The sequence below is a fragment of the Macrotis lagotis genome, chromosome 1 (genome assembly GCF_037893015.1).
Source record: "Macrotis lagotis isolate mMagLag1 chromosome 1, bilby.v1.9.chrom.fasta, whole genome shotgun sequence".
NCBI classification, from domain to species: domain Eukaryota; kingdom Metazoa; phylum Chordata; class Mammalia; order Peramelemorphia; family Peramelidae; genus Macrotis; species Macrotis lagotis.
In genome coordinates this window covers 150,095,679-150,114,152 of record NC_133658.1, presented here as the reverse complement: position 1 = coordinate 150,114,152, position 18,474 = coordinate 150,095,679, and the positions used below count along the sequence as shown (strand labels likewise).

The 18,474-nt window shown below is 36.1% G+C and overlaps 1 long non-coding RNA gene across 1 annotated transcript in view; it reads left to right on the top strand.

The window, feature by feature from the left end:
- LOC141504224 (uncharacterized) overlaps nucleotides 1-18,474 on the top strand; it is a 103,896-nt gene that overhangs the window by 15,534 nt on the left and 69,888 nt on the right. Inside the window, exon 2 of the long non-coding RNA XR_012473247.1 lies at nucleotides 2,014-2,172. This is a non-coding gene — a long non-coding RNA (uncharacterized LOC141504224). The remainder of the gene's footprint in view (nucleotides 1-2,013; nucleotides 2,173-18,474) is intronic.

The following is an 18,474-nucleotide window of genomic DNA, read 5'->3' as shown; positions in this document are numbered from 1 at the left end:
CCCTTTAAAGTACTATATAAATTTATTATAATATTATTATTATTATGATGATGATGATGATTTTCTCCCCTAAATTAGATATTAGAAAGACAGTATGGTATAATGGTTAGAGTGCTGGACCTAATCAGATCCCACTTCAGATACTTGTTAACTATGTGATTCTTAATGTCGCTAAGTCTATTTCCTCACATATATGTGTGTATGTGTGTGTGTATAAACTATGCATACATATATAAATTCATGTATAATATATATATATATATATATATATATATATATATATTGAATTTTTTGCTTTAAATTAGGGCACCTTAAGTCATACATGAGTATAATATTATTTTCTCCACCAAGGCTAATCATCAGAGAAATAGTGTTGCATAGTGGAAGGAATAAGAAGACCTAGGTATGCAACTGATTTGATTCATGTACTATTCTTATGATCCTCAATGTCACTGAATCTCAGTTTCCTCATCTGAAAAATGAGGGAATTGGAGTAGATAACATCTAAATTATGTTCTACCTGTAAATCAATGAATTTATGACTCTATTTCCCTGCCTGATTCTTATTTTAAATTAGGTCACTTAGACCATCCACAAGAGTGACAATACAGTGAGGGAAGTACAAAGAACAAAGTCTTCACTGGACTTTCATTGAGTCTGAGGGATTTATGATCTCAAGATGTTCTGTCAAACTGGAAGGAGGCAAGAAAATGGTAGTAAGATGATGCAGGAGGAATACTGTCTTAAGCCCTAATCATAATAGGTCCTAGGAGATAAATGAATTACCAGATAGCAATAATTATTCTTTATGTTGAGCATATTATTATTATAGACAATAGAGGACATGGCTCCAAATCCTAAATGGGCATGGGGTTGCATCTTGCAGTGAAAGGAATCAAGATTGACAAAATTAGATGGGAACCTATCAGAACCCTACTTCTTTCTCTATGGGTTTGTTCAATGAGATTTATCACCAGATTCATATGCAATCACTGAACTATTCCCAATTCTTCAGCAATTATAGCCAGAAGGAGATAGCTGCACTTACCACCTGATCTGATTTCCCTATCTGGTCTGTAAAAAGTCTAATGGCTTCACACATTTTGATTAAAATGAACTTAGATTTTTCATTTTCAAGTTCCTATTATCCCTAATATTATTACCTCCTTACAAGAAGTAGAGAAAATCTTTAGAACATGAAAGACCTATTGAATATCTTTCTCTGTGTGCACCTTAATCCTATCCATCAAGTCCAATCTGTCTTCACTTGTTAGAAAAGGGTATTTATGTCACATTAGAAATAATCACATAACTATATTTAAAACATCTACCCCGATATTGGCAGACTCCATAATTATCCATTACATTAATGATACAATGCTTTTTTTGGGTTGACTCAGAATCAAGTCCAGGTCCACCTTCAAGAATTGTTCACTCCATTCCCACCATTCTGAAAAGTAACTATGCCCAAAGGAATGTAAAACTATGGGAATACTTTTTAACTCAGCAGTACCACTTCCAGAACTGTACCCCAAAGAGATCTAAGAAAAAACCTAAATGTACAAAAATTTTGTAATAACTTCTTTTCAGGGGGGCAAATATTTGGAAATAGAGGGGATGTCCATCAATTTGCAAATCTTTGAACAAATTTTATTGTATGATTGTTATGGAATACCATTGTGCTACAAGAAATAATGAGCAAGAGGCTTTCAGAAAAACCTGAGAAGACTGAATTGAACTGATGCAAAATGAAATAAATAGAATCAGGAGAACATTGTATTCAGTAATAGCAAAATTGTATAATGATCATCTGTGACAACCATTCTCAGCAATACAATGTTCCAGAACAATTTAGAAGAACTTAGGATGAAAAATGCTATTTACCTCCAGAGAAAGTACTGATGGTGTAGGAAGACAGAATGAAGCATAGTTTTAACTTTATTATTATTATTATTATTGCTGTTGTTTTGGTCTTGTTTTCTTGCAACATAACTACATTGAAATGTTTTGTAGGACTTCTTGTTGCTGTAGACTTCCAAAGCAGTCTGAGAAGTGATTGTGAATTCTACTTTGCTATCCAGATATTATGACCTGTCAAGCACCTCTGATGCTAGATAATATCTATTGAGTAACAGGATGCAGCCTATATTCTATGGTAATCTTTCTTGGGAGGTAAGTAATTGTCCCCTTTGAAGTTTTGAAGGGTACCCCAATCAGGTGTTGAGTGTTACTTGCCTTTTAAGAAGCAGCATACATACCTGCTATTAGATTTTGGTAGAGAAAAAATCATCAATAATTATGCATCTTACGACCATTGGGTCCCAATTATACAAAATGCCTTTCATTCTGTGATCCATCTTCCCACTAGGTTGGCCATGCTGAATAGAGTTCAATTGTAAATTTAAAAATAGTTCATACAACATTGTGATCATTCTGGCAATAGTGAACCTAACAGGTTTCATGGAGAGGTGATATTCTAAGATCTTGTCCCTTTATGCACTTTCCACTCCTTTCTTAGTTTGAAGGGAATATACTTCAGGAAGATTTCATTAAAGATGAAGGACTCTTGTGTGAGTCACTTTTGAGAAATTATGATTTGTGGGTGCCAAGAAAAAGACTGGGATCAAGGATGGTCATCTCAATGGGCTGAACTATGGACAATCCACATGGCTATCCAACATAATATGAGGCCACTCTTGCTGAAATGTGCACTTATGAGGGACTTGGAAATACAGAACCAAACTTGGAAGACTGGAGTTATTGAATGAAATCTATGGGAGAATATCATATTAGATCACATATTGATGGTTCTAATATTTCATTTTCATCACCTACATGGGCAATAATCATCATTACCTACCCATCTGAATTCGAACAAGGATCTGATACAGTGGGTAAATGAACCAATATACCTAAAGAGTCTTCATAAATCTTACAGTGTTTTATGTACACACACACACTCACACACACATACACACACTCACAGTTACTGGGTTAGTGTAATTACCCCCTCATAGAACTCTCTTTCCTTTAATTATTTATCTTGTAGAGAGTTCTCTCCTCTACACAAACACACACATGCATCCATAAACACACATATGATACACACATATATAGAGTAAATCTTAAAGTGTTATATATAAATATATATATATATATATATAAGTAAATGAGTTATTACTATTAACTATTATTTTCAAGGTACAAGAAACTGGAAACTAGTAGCCATGAAGGAAGGGCTGTTAGATTTTGGAACTCAGTATTAAAGAAATATCTCTTAAGAAGGAAGATTTGGCAGCTGCTGTCAGATTGTCTCAACTGCCCTTCAGTGGCTAAAGCCTCTGATTTGTGGCTATGTATTGGATGCCATCCACCTAGACCATAAATAGACTATACTTGTCCTCTTCCCATTTGGAAAGAGACCTGGTATACTTTTATAGGGTTTAAACCATATTTTGGGTTTGCTTTTGTCCATTCTTATGCCATAGGTGTGAGATTTTCTATTATCCAAGGACCAACAAAATGTCAGCATAATCTCTGTGAGTGGCTTGAAGGAACCTTGGACCCCAGGTTCAAACCAACATTTATATAGCATTTTAAGATTTTCAAAGCATTTCATTTGAATTTTTTTATTTGATGCTCATACTCCTTTGAATAGCTTGGTGCTATTATCTCCATTTTACAGAACAGGAAACTGAGATTTAAAGAATTTAAGAACTATTTTTATAAATGAGGAAACTGAGGGATTTGTTTATTAAAGGTGATGACTAGGAAGTCTGAGGCAGGATTAAAAGTGAGGTCTTCCTCATTGGCCAACACTCTTAAGTGCTATGCCACCTGTCTTCCTGGTGTTTCCTCTATGTCTTGTGCTATTAATGGAATTGGTCATAAAAGGATTATGATGTTTGTCCTTCAACCTCAAAGAAGACCATGCCATCAAAGAGGTGATGCCATGACAAGCATGTGAATTGAATTTAAATAAATTTGTTCTGGGCTAAATCACTAGTTTCACATTCTCCTCCAGAGCCACCTGAATCCAGTGGCCAGATATGAATGACAACAACTGGAGATGGCCCTAGATGAGAGGCAGTCAGGATTAAGTGACTTCAAAGAACTGATCCTTCTAAAAGTAACTAAATTAAGTACTTGAGGATTTTTTAAATATTTTTTTCATTCTCACTATAGATAATGCTTGTTTATTCTATCCATAAGCTAGGAAGTTCATGCCCAATGGGAAAATGGTAATAGTTCTTTTGGGTCTAGGTCTCACTCCTATCACTCTTGTTGGGAGAAGAGGCGAAGGAGAATTTGGTCTTCACTAGGAGAGATTCTGTCCTGTGACTCCTCATTTATAAGAGCCCCTAGTGGATGTTTAAGATAAAAAGGATTTCTCTAGTTGATGTATGACTAATCCAGCTTCAGCCTACAGCAAAGAATCCCAAACACTCTTGGGGACCAAGTAAGTGTGACTACCAAACCATGAAGTTCTGATACCAGGGAAGGGAACTAGTCGATGTGCCTGTGTGTGTGTGTGTGTGTGTGTGTGTGTATGTGTGTGTGTGCCTGTGTGTGTATGTGCATGCACACATGCATGCACATGTGTGTAGGAGAGAACTCTCTACCACCTAAACCCTGATGAATAATTAAAGGAAAGAGGGCTCTATGAGGAGGTAATTACACTATTCCAATAAGCAAAGTTTGAAAGGTAGGAATTTGTCTCAATTTGAGTATTTATTTCATGCTCTATATTATTCTGAATGATTAAATCTAACTCAACCCTGTTGGCAGTGAGGAACTATTCCCCCAGTTGTGCAATTGATAAGAAATAGGATCATCAGGGCTTGTGGGGTCTGAGAATTAACATGCAGGATCTAGGACAGGTATTCTCCACCTGCAACCCAAATACTTGATTATTAAAATATAGATAGATAGACTGATAGATAATCTGTATTTAAATATACTTGTTTTCCTTTGTAATCTTTGAATTTTAATTCATTCATTTAAATTCTGGGAAGGGGTTCATAGGTATCACTAAACCTCCCAAAAGGGTCCGTGACACAAACAATCTCCTGGACTAGTAATTGAACAAGACTTTATTCCTAACTTGTTACTAGTTATCTCAAATCATAGTCAGCTTGCCATAGAGCTGTCTTCAAAAAAACATTTTAAACTTGCCTCCATGGCTACCAGCCATGTTTTCTCCTCTTGCTTGACTGTCTTATTCTTCCATTTTTTGAAGCTTCCATAATCCATTCTTGCATCCCTTATTGTGCTTATGTGGCCTTATTGCATGAGCCAGTGTCTAGTGTTTTCTATGATATCAAAGATGAGAAAGCATAGCATACCTGAGCAATAGCCTGATCCTTTACTATAAATCCCAAGACTTGCTAATGTCAGAAAACTTTCCTAATCAGTGGGTTATCACAACACAATCATCCCTCATACTTACTAGAAGCAATTGTTTGAGAGGGGAATGTTTTGACTAGTGTTTGAGAGGGGAATGTTTTGCGTTCAAGGGAAGCTAGGGATCTTCCAAAACTCTCTCTAAGTCACAGAACTACTATTAAAGCCTGAGAGACTCCCTAACAAATTAGGGGAAATGGGTATCCTTGACTAACTCTTTTATATCTATACCTGAATGCTGAATTTATCTAGATCTAGAGATAGATATCTCTCTAGCTATCTATCTCTTGATCTAGATCTCTCTCTCTCACCATATATATATTTATACATACATATATATATATATATATATATATATGGAATGAGCATCCTTAACTAACATTAATATATATGTATTTTATATACATACATGTATATTTATATATAGGTAATTTTTATACATATTCATATGCATAGTTCTCTTGATTGTCAATTAAAATAACTTTCATCAACAGTCCAAACCTATTATTCATATTCTTGTCTCAATCTTAGCCAGATGGTGGGCTAGGTCATTCCAACTGCTATTAGGAGAATTTTGGGAATTACACCCAAATTGAGATGTGAAATATTGAAAGATAGAGACTGTTTTCCCATCCATGACTAAACTGAAGCATTAAACAATGGAGCACAGTACTGAAAGCTTGGAGTCAAAATCTCCAGAAGGTATATGAGATTTTTGCCTACCTAGTCTCTCAGTTTCTACAGTGGAACTTTTGTTCTTTAATCTCCCCATCATCTTTTCTGTTCTTGTGCCCATTTTAAGTCCTGCTAGGTGACCCCTATCCTTGGCAGGTGGTTTTCCAAGTCTAGCATGACTAGCATTTTCTCTCTTTTTAGTTCTTGGCAAGTTGTCATCAGGGAGAATTAAACCCAATTTTGCTGCAAGTGTGTGATAGGAAAACACTGGTATTTTTTAATATTCCAATTTGTTTCTTTTCCATATTCATGGGTAGTATATACATAGGAAGTAGTAACCAGCACTGGACTGCTACCTTTCTATGCCTCTTCTAAAACTTAATGGTGACCTGTGGCTCCCTAAGTGAAACATTCAGCCCTACTATTACCCTGGTTTACCTTCTCTAGAAACTTCTCTAAGTCTCAGAACTGAACACAATATTTTAAATGTGTCCTGAGGAGACCAGAGTACAGAGGAACTAACATCTTCTTGATTCAGGAAGCTATGTTTCATTAATGAAGCCCAAGATCATATTTGCTGTTCTTTGATTGTCCTGTGATATTGTTGACTCATTAGCTTGTAATCAGTCAACTAACATTTGTCAAGCACTTATTATGTGCCAATCCACTAAAACCCCTAGTTATCTTTATGAGTAATCTGTTATCTAATCATACCTTCTCAATTTTTTACTCATGAAGTCACTTACTTGAACCCAAACATAAGACTTTATAATTATTCCTATTAAATTTCATTTTGTTAGATTTAGCAATTTTTTTAGCTTTATAATCTTTTTGAAATATGACTCTTTCATCTCACATGTTAACTATTCCTCCTAGACTTGTGTTATCTGTTACTTTGATAAGGATGGCACATATGCTTTAATTCAGATCATTGATAAAAATGTTAACTAGCATAGTGGCAAGCACATTCCCATAGCATTCCATGAAAATCCTTTCAAGTTGACTTGAAGCCATTAATGATTACTCTTAGGATCTTGCCACTCAACCAGTTGTGAATCTAATTATATGATCATCTAGCCCATGATTCTCCATTTTTTTTCTGCAAGAATCACATAAGATAAAATTCCTCCTTGCTCACATAAATTGAAGTGAGTAACATATAATTTGAAAGTTTACTGGCTCAGGATCTGACAGATATTCCTATTCTTAAAGGTTTTGAGTTAGGGTAGCCTTAATAACAACAATTGAGGCATCTGTGTCTTGAATGTAGATTTGGAAGCTGGTTTAAAAGATGGGTTAATAGGAACTGCCAGACTTTAGTTTCCACTGACAAAAATATAGTCCTGGATTGCCTATACATATATCTGGCCATTCATAACTTTTGTGGTCAGAGGATAAACTCTAGAAATGTAACCTGCTCTGGTGGAAAATGCAGTCTTCACATGGCAGGGTGGCATGGTGAGCACTCTGAGAACCCTTGATATATGCCCATATTTGTACCAGGAACAAGAATGATAAGAGGGACTTTGAAGTGCCCTCCACATTTAGAGTTATGTTATATTGAACATATCTGTCTTAGACATGACATGATCATAAAGAACTGCCATTATCATTTCACTATTTAAATACTATAGTAGATTGCAGGTGCATTAGCTAACCAAAAGAGGAAAATAGACAGAAAGTGTCTCCACTCTAAGCCAATGCCTTTCCTTCAACTTGTGCCCTAATTCCAAGGAGATTTTGGACTAGACTTTTCTGTAAGTATAGCATTGGTTCCTCATCTTTGGTGAAATTGTTTGAAGTCAACAGAAGAAGGTAGTTGATGAGGATAATCATTGTATTCATAGGAAATTAGGTAGTACAGTAGATAGAGCATTAGACTTGGAGTCAGGAAAACCTAAATTCAAATCCAATCTGAAACATTTAGTAGCTGGGTAATACAAGCAAGTCACACACCTCTGACAGTGTCATCTTCCTGATCTGTAAAATGGGGATAAGAACAATTACTCTCAAAGTAGTTATGGGTTCAAATAAGATAATATTTATAATACCCCAGCAGAATTTTTGAGTAATAGTAGACTCTTGTTTTTTTTTGGGTTTTTGCAAGGCAAATGGGGTTAAGTGGCTTGCCCAAGGCCACACAGCTAGGTAATTATTAATTGTCTGAGGCCAGATTTGAACTCAGGTACTCCTGACTCCATGGCCAGTGCTCTATCCACTGCATCACCTAGCCACCCCAAATAGTAGACTCTTAACAAATGCTTATTTCCTTCTTTTAGACCTCTGTGACCAGTACAGGTGGTGCTTAATATTCCTCTTTGAAATAAACATACAGTAAAAGATCTGGCCATGCTGATTACCTGGAATATGGAACGAACTGCTTTTTGATACCATTTTCTTCAATTAGGTCTATGTTTTCTGCTCATTTAATAAATAAACACATTTGCCAATATGGCACCAATTTCTCTGTAGGAGGTCCATCAGAAAATTATAATCACAGTATAGGTGCAGCTAGTCCATCTGCTCCATACTAAAGATGCCTGGGAAATTCTGATACTCAGTGAAAATTCATTCCATCTGTTACTTAAAGGAGACCATCTTAACTGAAAGTACCTATTGAACCTATCCGAGGAACTCATGCTTAGGAAGATGGTGGTAGCCTAAGTAACATTGTGTGTTGTTGTTCAGTTGTTTTAGTTATATCCACATGCCCCCATTTAGGGTTTTCTTGGCAAAGTTACTGGAATGATTTGCCATTTATTTCTCCAACTCATTTTATGGATGAGGAAACTGAGTTAAAGAGGATTAAATGACTTGTCCAGGATCACACACCTAGTGTCTGAGGCCAGATTTAAATTCAAAAGATAGTCTTCCTGACTCCAGGCTTGACACTCTGCCCAATGTACCATCTAACAGCCCAATGCATTCCATACCAGATTTTTACTGCCAGAACCCCCCCCCCCCATACCACCTCTATTATATTCATCTCTGCAGCTCCTAGTAACATTAACTCCTTATAATTCTGTGCTTACTATGTCATGTCAGGGACATAGTCTTATATATCTCCAATCCTCCTTATTGAAGAAAATAAGAATATACATAGTGAGAAAGGACTTGAAAGATCAAATAGTCCAATCTCATTTTACAAACAAGGCTATGGAGGTCCAAAGAAATAAAATGATTTGTTTGAGATTATACTAGTAGTAAACCTCAGAGTCACAATTGAAATCCAGGCCCTCTTTACATTATACAAACCTACTATGGCTCTGAATGTTAGAGAGGTACTTCTTACTGCCAAACCTGGATTCAGAAGATATGGTTAGTTACCAGATGCTACTAAATCAATTGCCTCTTGAGTTCTTCTCTCTTCCCCCAGAATGTGTCCACCATTCATCCCAATCTCAGTGTTACCATAGAAAATGAGCTAGGTATTCTTTTTATGAATCTGTCTTAGTTAGAAATTCTCAGGTCATCTTGGTTAAGTTCATTCCCTTCAGCCTTAGCAGAAGTCTCCTGTATTGTGATGCTTAATTACATTGTAGGACTTGGTGGAAAGGAGCATTAATTAGTGCCTGTCCTTGCTAAAGAAACAAAGACTATGGTGGTCTCAGAACTTTCAGAGTCTGGAAGACTGTGGATCCTTAACCATCTTTAATTACATTCCATTTCATCATTGTTCAATTCCTGATCTTGAACCTGATACCCTCCCTCACACATCCTCCCTCATACAAAGGATGGGGAACCTGGCTTTGAAAATCAGATAATTGAACTGATTGTAAATTGTAAAGATTGTAAAATAGGGATATGTGATATTAGGATCTAAAAATCAGAAGTCTGGGGTACCATTTAGTCTAGCCCAAGGAAGAAAGAAAATTCCACTTTTTTACATTTGACAAATTGTAGTCAACCTCTGATTATGATTACCAAGGAAGGAAATCCCATTCCTTGTCCAGGTAGTCTATTCTCTTTTCCCATAACTCTATTCATTGGGAAATTTTCTTGACAACAAACCTAAAATTGGCTTCTTTTCAATTTCTGCCCATATCTCATGGGCATACAGGATCACACAGAACAAATATAATCCTTCCACCACAGGCAATCTATTATTCCATGGTAATCTATTATTATTCTGGCTGAATCTGCAGGAATGAAAGAGCTTTTTTAGTTCATCGATCCTTTAACTCTTCCTTTTATTCCTTCCCAAATATTTACGTGAATATCGCTTCTTTGCAAGCTAGGATTGTCCATAACTGCCAGCACTTATTGATAAGGGTGTTGTGCAACTAGTTCCTTCTTTGGAATCCCAATATTTTGACCACTGTAATACACATTTGACAGAAACAGCTGAATACTACTAACCAAGAACTTGACCTTAAAGTAGCTATAGTTATCCCTAAAGGAATGATTTTCATTTAAGGAAGCTATCCAATCAAGAACAGGGTCTCTCAATTTCTATTCAGGAAGAGTACTTTTATATGGTTCACATGAAGGAATGAGCCTGTGTCAGAGAATTAATTAATGCTGCCCCAGAAATGTTAGTGTCTGTCCTTGCTACTGGAAAATACCATGAAAAGAATGTTAATTAGAATCAGAATACCTGAGTTTGAATCTTGGCTGTCCTTTACTAACTGTATGATCTTAGGCAGGTCACCTCACCTCACTGGGGATCAATTTTCTCAATCAAGGTTTTAGACTAGATAGACTTTGTGGTCTTTTCTTACTCTAATCTAAACCAGTTATGCAAGATGCTATGATATTGGTTGGTATGATAGAATGATTAGGTAGAAATAGGGCTGCAGTAATTTGTTATTCTTGGGTAGGATGCCATGGCTTCACAATTGGACTGATTCTGTTATGAAACTATCTGAGTTTTAGACCCCTGAAGTCCAAATAATTGTTCTCTGAGATAATGAACCATTTATACTCTCCAGAACATGATCAGACAAAATTTGATAGAGGGCTCTATTAGACATGCAACCCCATGCTGTCTATTGAAGACCTTGTCACAATAGACTCTCCTTATTTTGTAAGGCTTTCTCCTAGCCAGGCGAAAGGTGCCAAGTATACATAGTATACATAGTATACAAAATACCCAAGTAGAAAAAAAGGAAAAACAAACATACACATAATTTTGTCCTCAAGATTCAGCATCCTAGGAAAGAAAAACATGGCGAAAAAAAATCATATTAGGAAAATCTCCTAGGGATCTGCCAATGTCTCCAAAGGTTCATTTGCAACTCATACCTAAATAAAATAGAAATTACTAGAAAGATAGTAAGTAGTATAACTACCAAAGGGGCGATCAACTAGTATTCCCAACAGAAATCCCCCACTGCATGCTTCCCCTCTTGTGTTGACTTGGCTCAGTTCTCATCTTTGTCATTAAACCAGGGGACTGATCCAATGACACACACGGGACCTTCCCTAGCTCCCATCTAAAAAGGAAGCTAAGTGAGTCTTTGGCCCCATATAGTTGTAGTGCTTGAAAATAGCTGTCAGTTGGCAGAAGAGATCTGAGATCAGTATATTCTCTACTGGTCCCTATAATTTTTCTTAAATATTAATAAAACTAATTAAATGTAGAGGTGTGTTCCAACACTAATGTACTGGTTTTCATTTTTCTTCTCCTCCTTCTTTCTTCCTCACTTTGCCCTAGTGTGCATTGTCAAAGTGTCAAGTGAGTTACTCAGGAGAAAATGGTGAGATAACGCCAAATTGGTATGCTGCACTAAGGCCCAGGACACTAGGGACTTCTTTTAATCCAGTCCATTAATCAATTTCTCTGTTGAAATTGAATTAACTGTCTTTCATCAGCATCACATCCCAGGACTGGAAAACACTAAGCACAGACAGGAATGCAAATGAAGCAACATGTCTGTTTGGCCCTCCACGTGTGTGAGCTCATATTTCTCACTTTGCCTTTATCTTATATCTATAAAGAGTCAAAGGCTTTAAAGTCAAAGTCAAAATAATGGCCTTCCTCCCAGGTTTATTTTTATTTTTTTAATTTTATATGGAGAAACCAGTAAATTTCTTTCACCATGGATTAGAGGAGTCATGAGTGAATGTTTAATTTTTCCAGGCTTGTTCACAGCTTGAGAAAGGCTCAGTTTTTCCTTAGGCCCTCCTTTTAGTGAAACATATCCAAGATTAAACATCAGTCTTATTGTAATATTTTTTCTTTTTTATTGACATGACTAGCATATATCACCACTAACAGCCATCTCCTCCTCCCACTTTCAATGTTGGCAGTGATTTTATTCAGTCCAATTTAAGAAATCTGAATTTTATTTTCTATCACTTGCTGATATTCATGAGAGGCTGCATGATACTACAACCAATGTTTTAATTTTTAGCTTGGTTCTGTGACTTTGGGTGAATCTTAACCTCTCTGAGCTCCTGTTTCCCTATGTGCAAAATTGAGATTATCCTTCCCTGTGGATCCACATGGGATTTCCTGCCTTGGTAATCATAGGCAGAGGTTTACTACCATGTGTCAGATGTAAAAAAAGTGGAATTTTCTTTCTTCCTTGGTCTAGACTAAATGGTACCCCAGACGGTTCTGATTTTTAAATTCTGATATCCCATGGTTTTACTATTTTACAATCTTTTACAATCTCCCTTGGAGATTTTCCTGATATGATTTTTTTCACCATGGTTTTCCTTCCTAGGATGCTGAATCTTGAGGACAAATATGTATGTGTATGCTTTTCCTTTTTTCTACTTCCAGTCAGGAAGATCTGAGTTCAAATCTCACTTCAGATCTTTGGTAGCTAGATAACCCTGAGTATTTTGGTTGCTTCACCTTTAAAATGTGTGCATTGAATTTGATGGATTCTAAGTTTTCTTCCAGTTCTAAATCTATGACAATATTAAAAAATTCATGAAATACAAATTCAAGAGGACTTCCTATTGAATAGTGAAGTCCTTTAGAATTTCTTATCTAGGGATGATCATGTGTTGATTACATATAACTCCAGAATGTTACAGGACTTACCCAAATTAGATTTATTATATCTCAAAAAAAAATTGACCAAGAAACAGGTATGAAGAATGCTAAGATTGTGACAAGGAATTCGTTGAATTAGTACATAAGAATATATATCTGGGACAGATGATATAAATGAACAACAAATTAGGTCTGCTACTCACCAGTATAAAGATGCATCTCCCAAATACAAATGCTCTTCTAGTGATGCTGTATATTTTCAAAGCTTGAAATAGCAAAATCTTTGAAGAATCAAAGTTGTGAGTGATTCAGAGCATCTATACTGTAAGTTTCATTATATATATTAGTATATAAGTATATATATGTATATATATATATAGATAAATAGATAGATAGAGAGAGAGAGAGAGAGAGAGAGAGAGAGAGAGAGAAATGATCCATGATCCCCGGGTAAGAAATAACCTAAAGGATATTATTCAAGAAATGTGTGATTAGACAAGGGAATGGATTGGTCATGCACATATCATGGGTGAAGGATGGGCAGCCATGCTCCTTCTTTGTTATCTGTCTTATGCAAAATAATAAGAATAAAATAACAATAATAACAAAACTAGAGAAAACTCCAAGTACATGAAGTAAATTCTTGATGATTTATGAAAAAATATCAAAAAGAATCATACAGAAGTAAAAAGCAAAGATAGATGAGAAGGAATATTTCCAAAGATGAGCTTGTGTGGCTTCATTGGAGTAAGTACTGCAAAGGTTCTCAAAGAATATACCACAAAAATTTGCATGATATGTAATTGAACATTAACATTTATCAATTAATCAACAATTATTTATTTAGCTTTTACTTTATTTCAGGTGCTGTGAAAAGAGTTGGGGATACAAAGAAAGGAAAAGACAGTCTCTGATTTCAAGTAGCTCACAGTCTAAAATGGGAGACAACATGCAAGGCTTTGCAAAAACAAGAAATATACAGTATGAATGCGAAATAATCCCAGAGGAAAGACACAAGTAGTGGGGGGGGGATAGTGTAGAAAAAGCCTATATCAAAAGCTGGGATTTAAGGGGAAGCTTTAATGGCACCTGAGAAAATCAAGAGGTAGAGGTGTGATGCACCAATAGAGCTTGCTAATTTTATTTCTTGAAGGCTAGAATACTCATATTTTGGAAGAACAGAGAATGAACAAAGTGACTCATAATGGGAGAGGGAAATAGGGAGAGAATGGAAACAGAAAATGCTTAAATCTGATGGTGTCTTAGTAGAATTTTACCTGGTTTTAATTTTAATTTTTTGTTAGAGACAAAGACAATAGGAATTAAAAAAATGTTACTTTGGCTCCCCCTCCCCTCTTCCCCCCCAATCTCTTATGCACAGTTCTTTTTTAAAAATTATAGATAAATGGCAGAATTTCTTTCTTTTGAACTCAATTGAGACAGATCTTTTTCAAAGCATACTTGTAATGCTCAGGTTTTTGGCTTTAGTGGGTCAGAATAACTCTCCTGGCTGCTTGGGAAAAAAAAGGAGAAGGAAGACTGACTAAAGTCATCTTTATAAGCTGACAGAGTGCCAACAGCTCCTTCAGGATGGTCTCTTCAGCCTTTTTTTCTGAGCCCTAAGGATTTATATCATTCAGTTTGGCAGGAAAGAAAGTCTTGCAAGGAAATATTTAGTATTTGGCTTTCAACTCAATGATTTCTGGGAAAAATAAACAACACAATACTTATAGCTGACTGAACTTTCTTTCAAACAATTATCCTTCCACAGGGGAGAGGGATTTCTAACTTTGGCTCTGGTTCTTCTTTCTGTATGAATGGGGGCAAATAATTTTCCCTCTTTGGATCTCAGTTTCTATTTTGGAATAATGAAAAGGTTGATTTAAATGTTTTCTAAGATTCTTTACAGTGACATGGAAGACTCTAGAGTATAACGTGAAGCTGGTGATCACAAAGTCCTGCTTCACTAAAATCTAATTCACTTGCAAGTCAAGACATCACTTTCCTGATGTCATTGGTACTCTTCAAGAACTAATGATAAACAATAACAACAACAATAGTGATGTGATTCTCTGATCTTTGGGTCTGAGGGTTAAATGATAAGAACATGAAAGACAGATCACAAGCAGCATTACTGATTTCCTTTATACACTGTGCTGTCTTTGAGGCCAAACTGGTCAAATCCATAGAGTTGGTGATTATATCCTTGGAGCAATGTGTAGGGTGCCAAGAGGGTTTATCTTTCTCTAAATATTTTATCTGCTGGCCTGGCTCATTTCTAAAATTTTTCCATTACCGATTTTTTTTCCTTTGGTTTAAGGCATTATTATCTCTAGGAATATTGAATGAAAATGTAAGTGCAGCTATAGAAGTAACAAAGGGAATTCTTTCAGCCAATCTCATACTGTTTCAGTTCCAACTCTCTAATACATTTGTATGCAATATTGTACATCAAGGTTATTTGTGTTTATATCTTATCCCCTTTCTTATTAGATAGCAAATTTCCAGAATACAGGAATCCTGGTAAACTTTGTTTCTCTCACTCATCATCAGCATTGTACCCTGAACCCAGTGGACATTTATTAAATATTTTTCAAGTGTGATCTAAATACTGGGAGGATTGGCCAGTGAGAACCCAGGCTGCTTATTCTTGCTCTTCCAGGTGAATTATAAAATCAAGTTTAGCAATTCCTCTACTTGATTCCAATACAACAATGGAAATCCTGCCTGTCTCCAGCCATGACTGAATGGCTCATACCAAGTGAGGACCAAAAGAAAAAAAAATTCCTAATTGTTTAGGGAGTTTGAAAGTCTGATGGCTCTGGAGGTGCTAGGCAATTTCTGAGTTTGACTACAAAAGGGACAATAAGAGATCTTTTTCTTTTTTTTCCCTTTGTTTCAGTAAATGAGTCAGAACTGTTGGGAAACTAGGCTTTACTCAGTCATCCAAATTCTTTTATTGGATCATGATATTTTATCATCGCATCTTTCTCTATGCCTTATTAACCTTTACTAACTTTTTTGTCACCTCTATGACCTTTTGGGCCTCTTATTTTGACCCATCTTGAACTGATCTCCTTGTCTATTTTGTACTTTGACTTGCTCTGGGACAATTCTCCCAGCAGCTACTATAGAATGAAACTAGGTTTCTGTAGCTTCTCTATCAGATTTCATTCCCTAGGTTGGTAGTCCTAAAAAAATGAAATTGCAGTGTTCGTATTGCAACACAAGTCCTTACATTCAGTTTGTTATTTGTTAAAATGTGTAATAACTATCTCTAAGAATCATGGGCTAGGAGAAAAGAAGGAACATACTTGGCACATAAGTCCTTAAATGCAACAGAAACACTCAACTGTGAAGTATTAAATCCCCGCCAAGTGGAATACAGGTAAAAGTACTTTAGGAGAAATTGTTTGTTAGAAATTGACACAGGAAAGTCAACTTTCCAGTGAGTATTGTGTCATGTCCCCCTACTTCCGAGCAGCAGAGTGCTTTCATCTGAGGGATGCTGGATCTGACAGGTGCTCTCATACTTTCATTCTTCTGGATGTTCCTAAGCTCCTTCCAAGAACTAGTTCCTTGTTCTCATTCATGAACCAGGCATCTATCTTCCCTCTCCCTACCATAATGGAACTTTTCCATAAGGTTTCCTTCATTTAGCTGCTCTATTAAAAAGTGAGTTAAGAAACTGCCTGAAGAAGTCAAGATGATTTATCAATAGCCTCTTAGATGTAAAATAATAAGGAGTTGTTAAAGAGCGCTAAAAATGAGTCAAGGAGAATTATCGGGATGTTGGGAGTATTAAGAACTTCACTTTCTATTGCATTTGCACTTTATTTTATTTTGAAAGGGTGTTCACATTTGTGATTCCTTTTGAAAGGATAGAAGTCATTCTGAGGCCATCCAAATGTTGGCCTCCCCAGAGGAAGGCTCAGTATTTGATATCCTAGAAAGGTTAAGGATTTTTTTTGATGAACCCCCATCTGATGTGATTCCCTTTATTAATTAACCAGCATAACTCAATTAGCACTTAGAAAGGATATTTATTAAGTTGATAGAGCAAGGATAAAAAATGAAGCAATTTTAAGCACTTAGTATGTGCTACACATTGTGATAAGTGTTAGAAATAAAAATACAAATAGCTAAAACAATACCTTCCATACATCTGACTGAAGTTAAAGAACACATAAAGGGACCTTGGAAATCTGGAAGGGGGGGAAATGGTCCCTAAAGTGGGAAAAGCTTGGGAAGAATGGAGGAGGATTCCAGAGATAATCTAAAGGTGACTGAGAAGTATGACTGATATAGTTCCTAAAATCATGGTCTTTAAGTACGGAACCAACAGTGAAGAATGGATGTCTTTAAGGTGAAATTTCAAAGGTAAGTGAGACAGATGAGAAGGGAAAAATTCTAGAAAAAGTCCAGGTGTGAGTGAAGTGAAGCATACTAGGGTTCTTAAAATGGGGGTTCTCAGGGTATCAAACCATACCCTCCCTTTTAAAAAACTAACATTTCCTTTTCCATTTCTCTCTCTTTATACAATTACTGACTTAGTTCAAACCATCATCATTTTTCACCCAAGTTATTTAAACAACCTCATAAATGATCTCCTTGTCTCAATTCTTCTGTAATTGAATATTTAGTGTTTTATAGTCACAAAAATTTTTTAAAAGGTCATCAATGTTCATATCTGTACTAATACCCACAGCCCCACTGAGAAAAATAAAGTGACAGAATAAAAAAGAAATAGGTGGAAGAGGGAGAGGGAATCCAAAAGAAGAGGCAACTGGTAGAAGACTTCAGACACTTACTAGCTATGTGACCTTGGGAAAGTCACTTAACAATTTTTTGCCTGCCTTGGTTTCCTCAATTGTAAAATGGGGGAAATATAGCACCTACTTCTTAGGATTCTTGTGAGAATCAAATGAAATAGTATTTGTAAAGTACTTAGCATAGTACGCACAGTAGGTATTCCCTTCTTTCCCATCTTCTTTCCCCTTTTGTTCCTTATCACGTTGTAACCTATACCTTCTATGCCACATATTTCCTCCTAGGGTCATCAATAGGGCAAAAGCCTCCTCTCTGCCAATAAGGGAATAGAAGGAAACTGGCAGCCCTGTCCCAGTCCATTTTCTGACCTGACTCAGGCAGTTTAGGACTCTTTTCCCCAGTACTGACTGTTTAGACATTTTCTGTGCTGGCATTTCTGGGTAATGTCCCTAGCAGGTCTTTACTCAAAGAAATATGGTCAACCTGGTTATTGGGATCATCTTTTAGTTTCATTGAATCTGATTTTGAATTTTGGAAAGGGAGGAATAAGATTAAAAACACATAGTGAGATTCTTCTCACTATCATGCTCAAATGTACAGAGTTGAGATTTGTAGGAGGGGGGTGTAAATGATTTTAGAATTGAGAAACGGTTCTGAAATTTGGAAACCTGGAATAA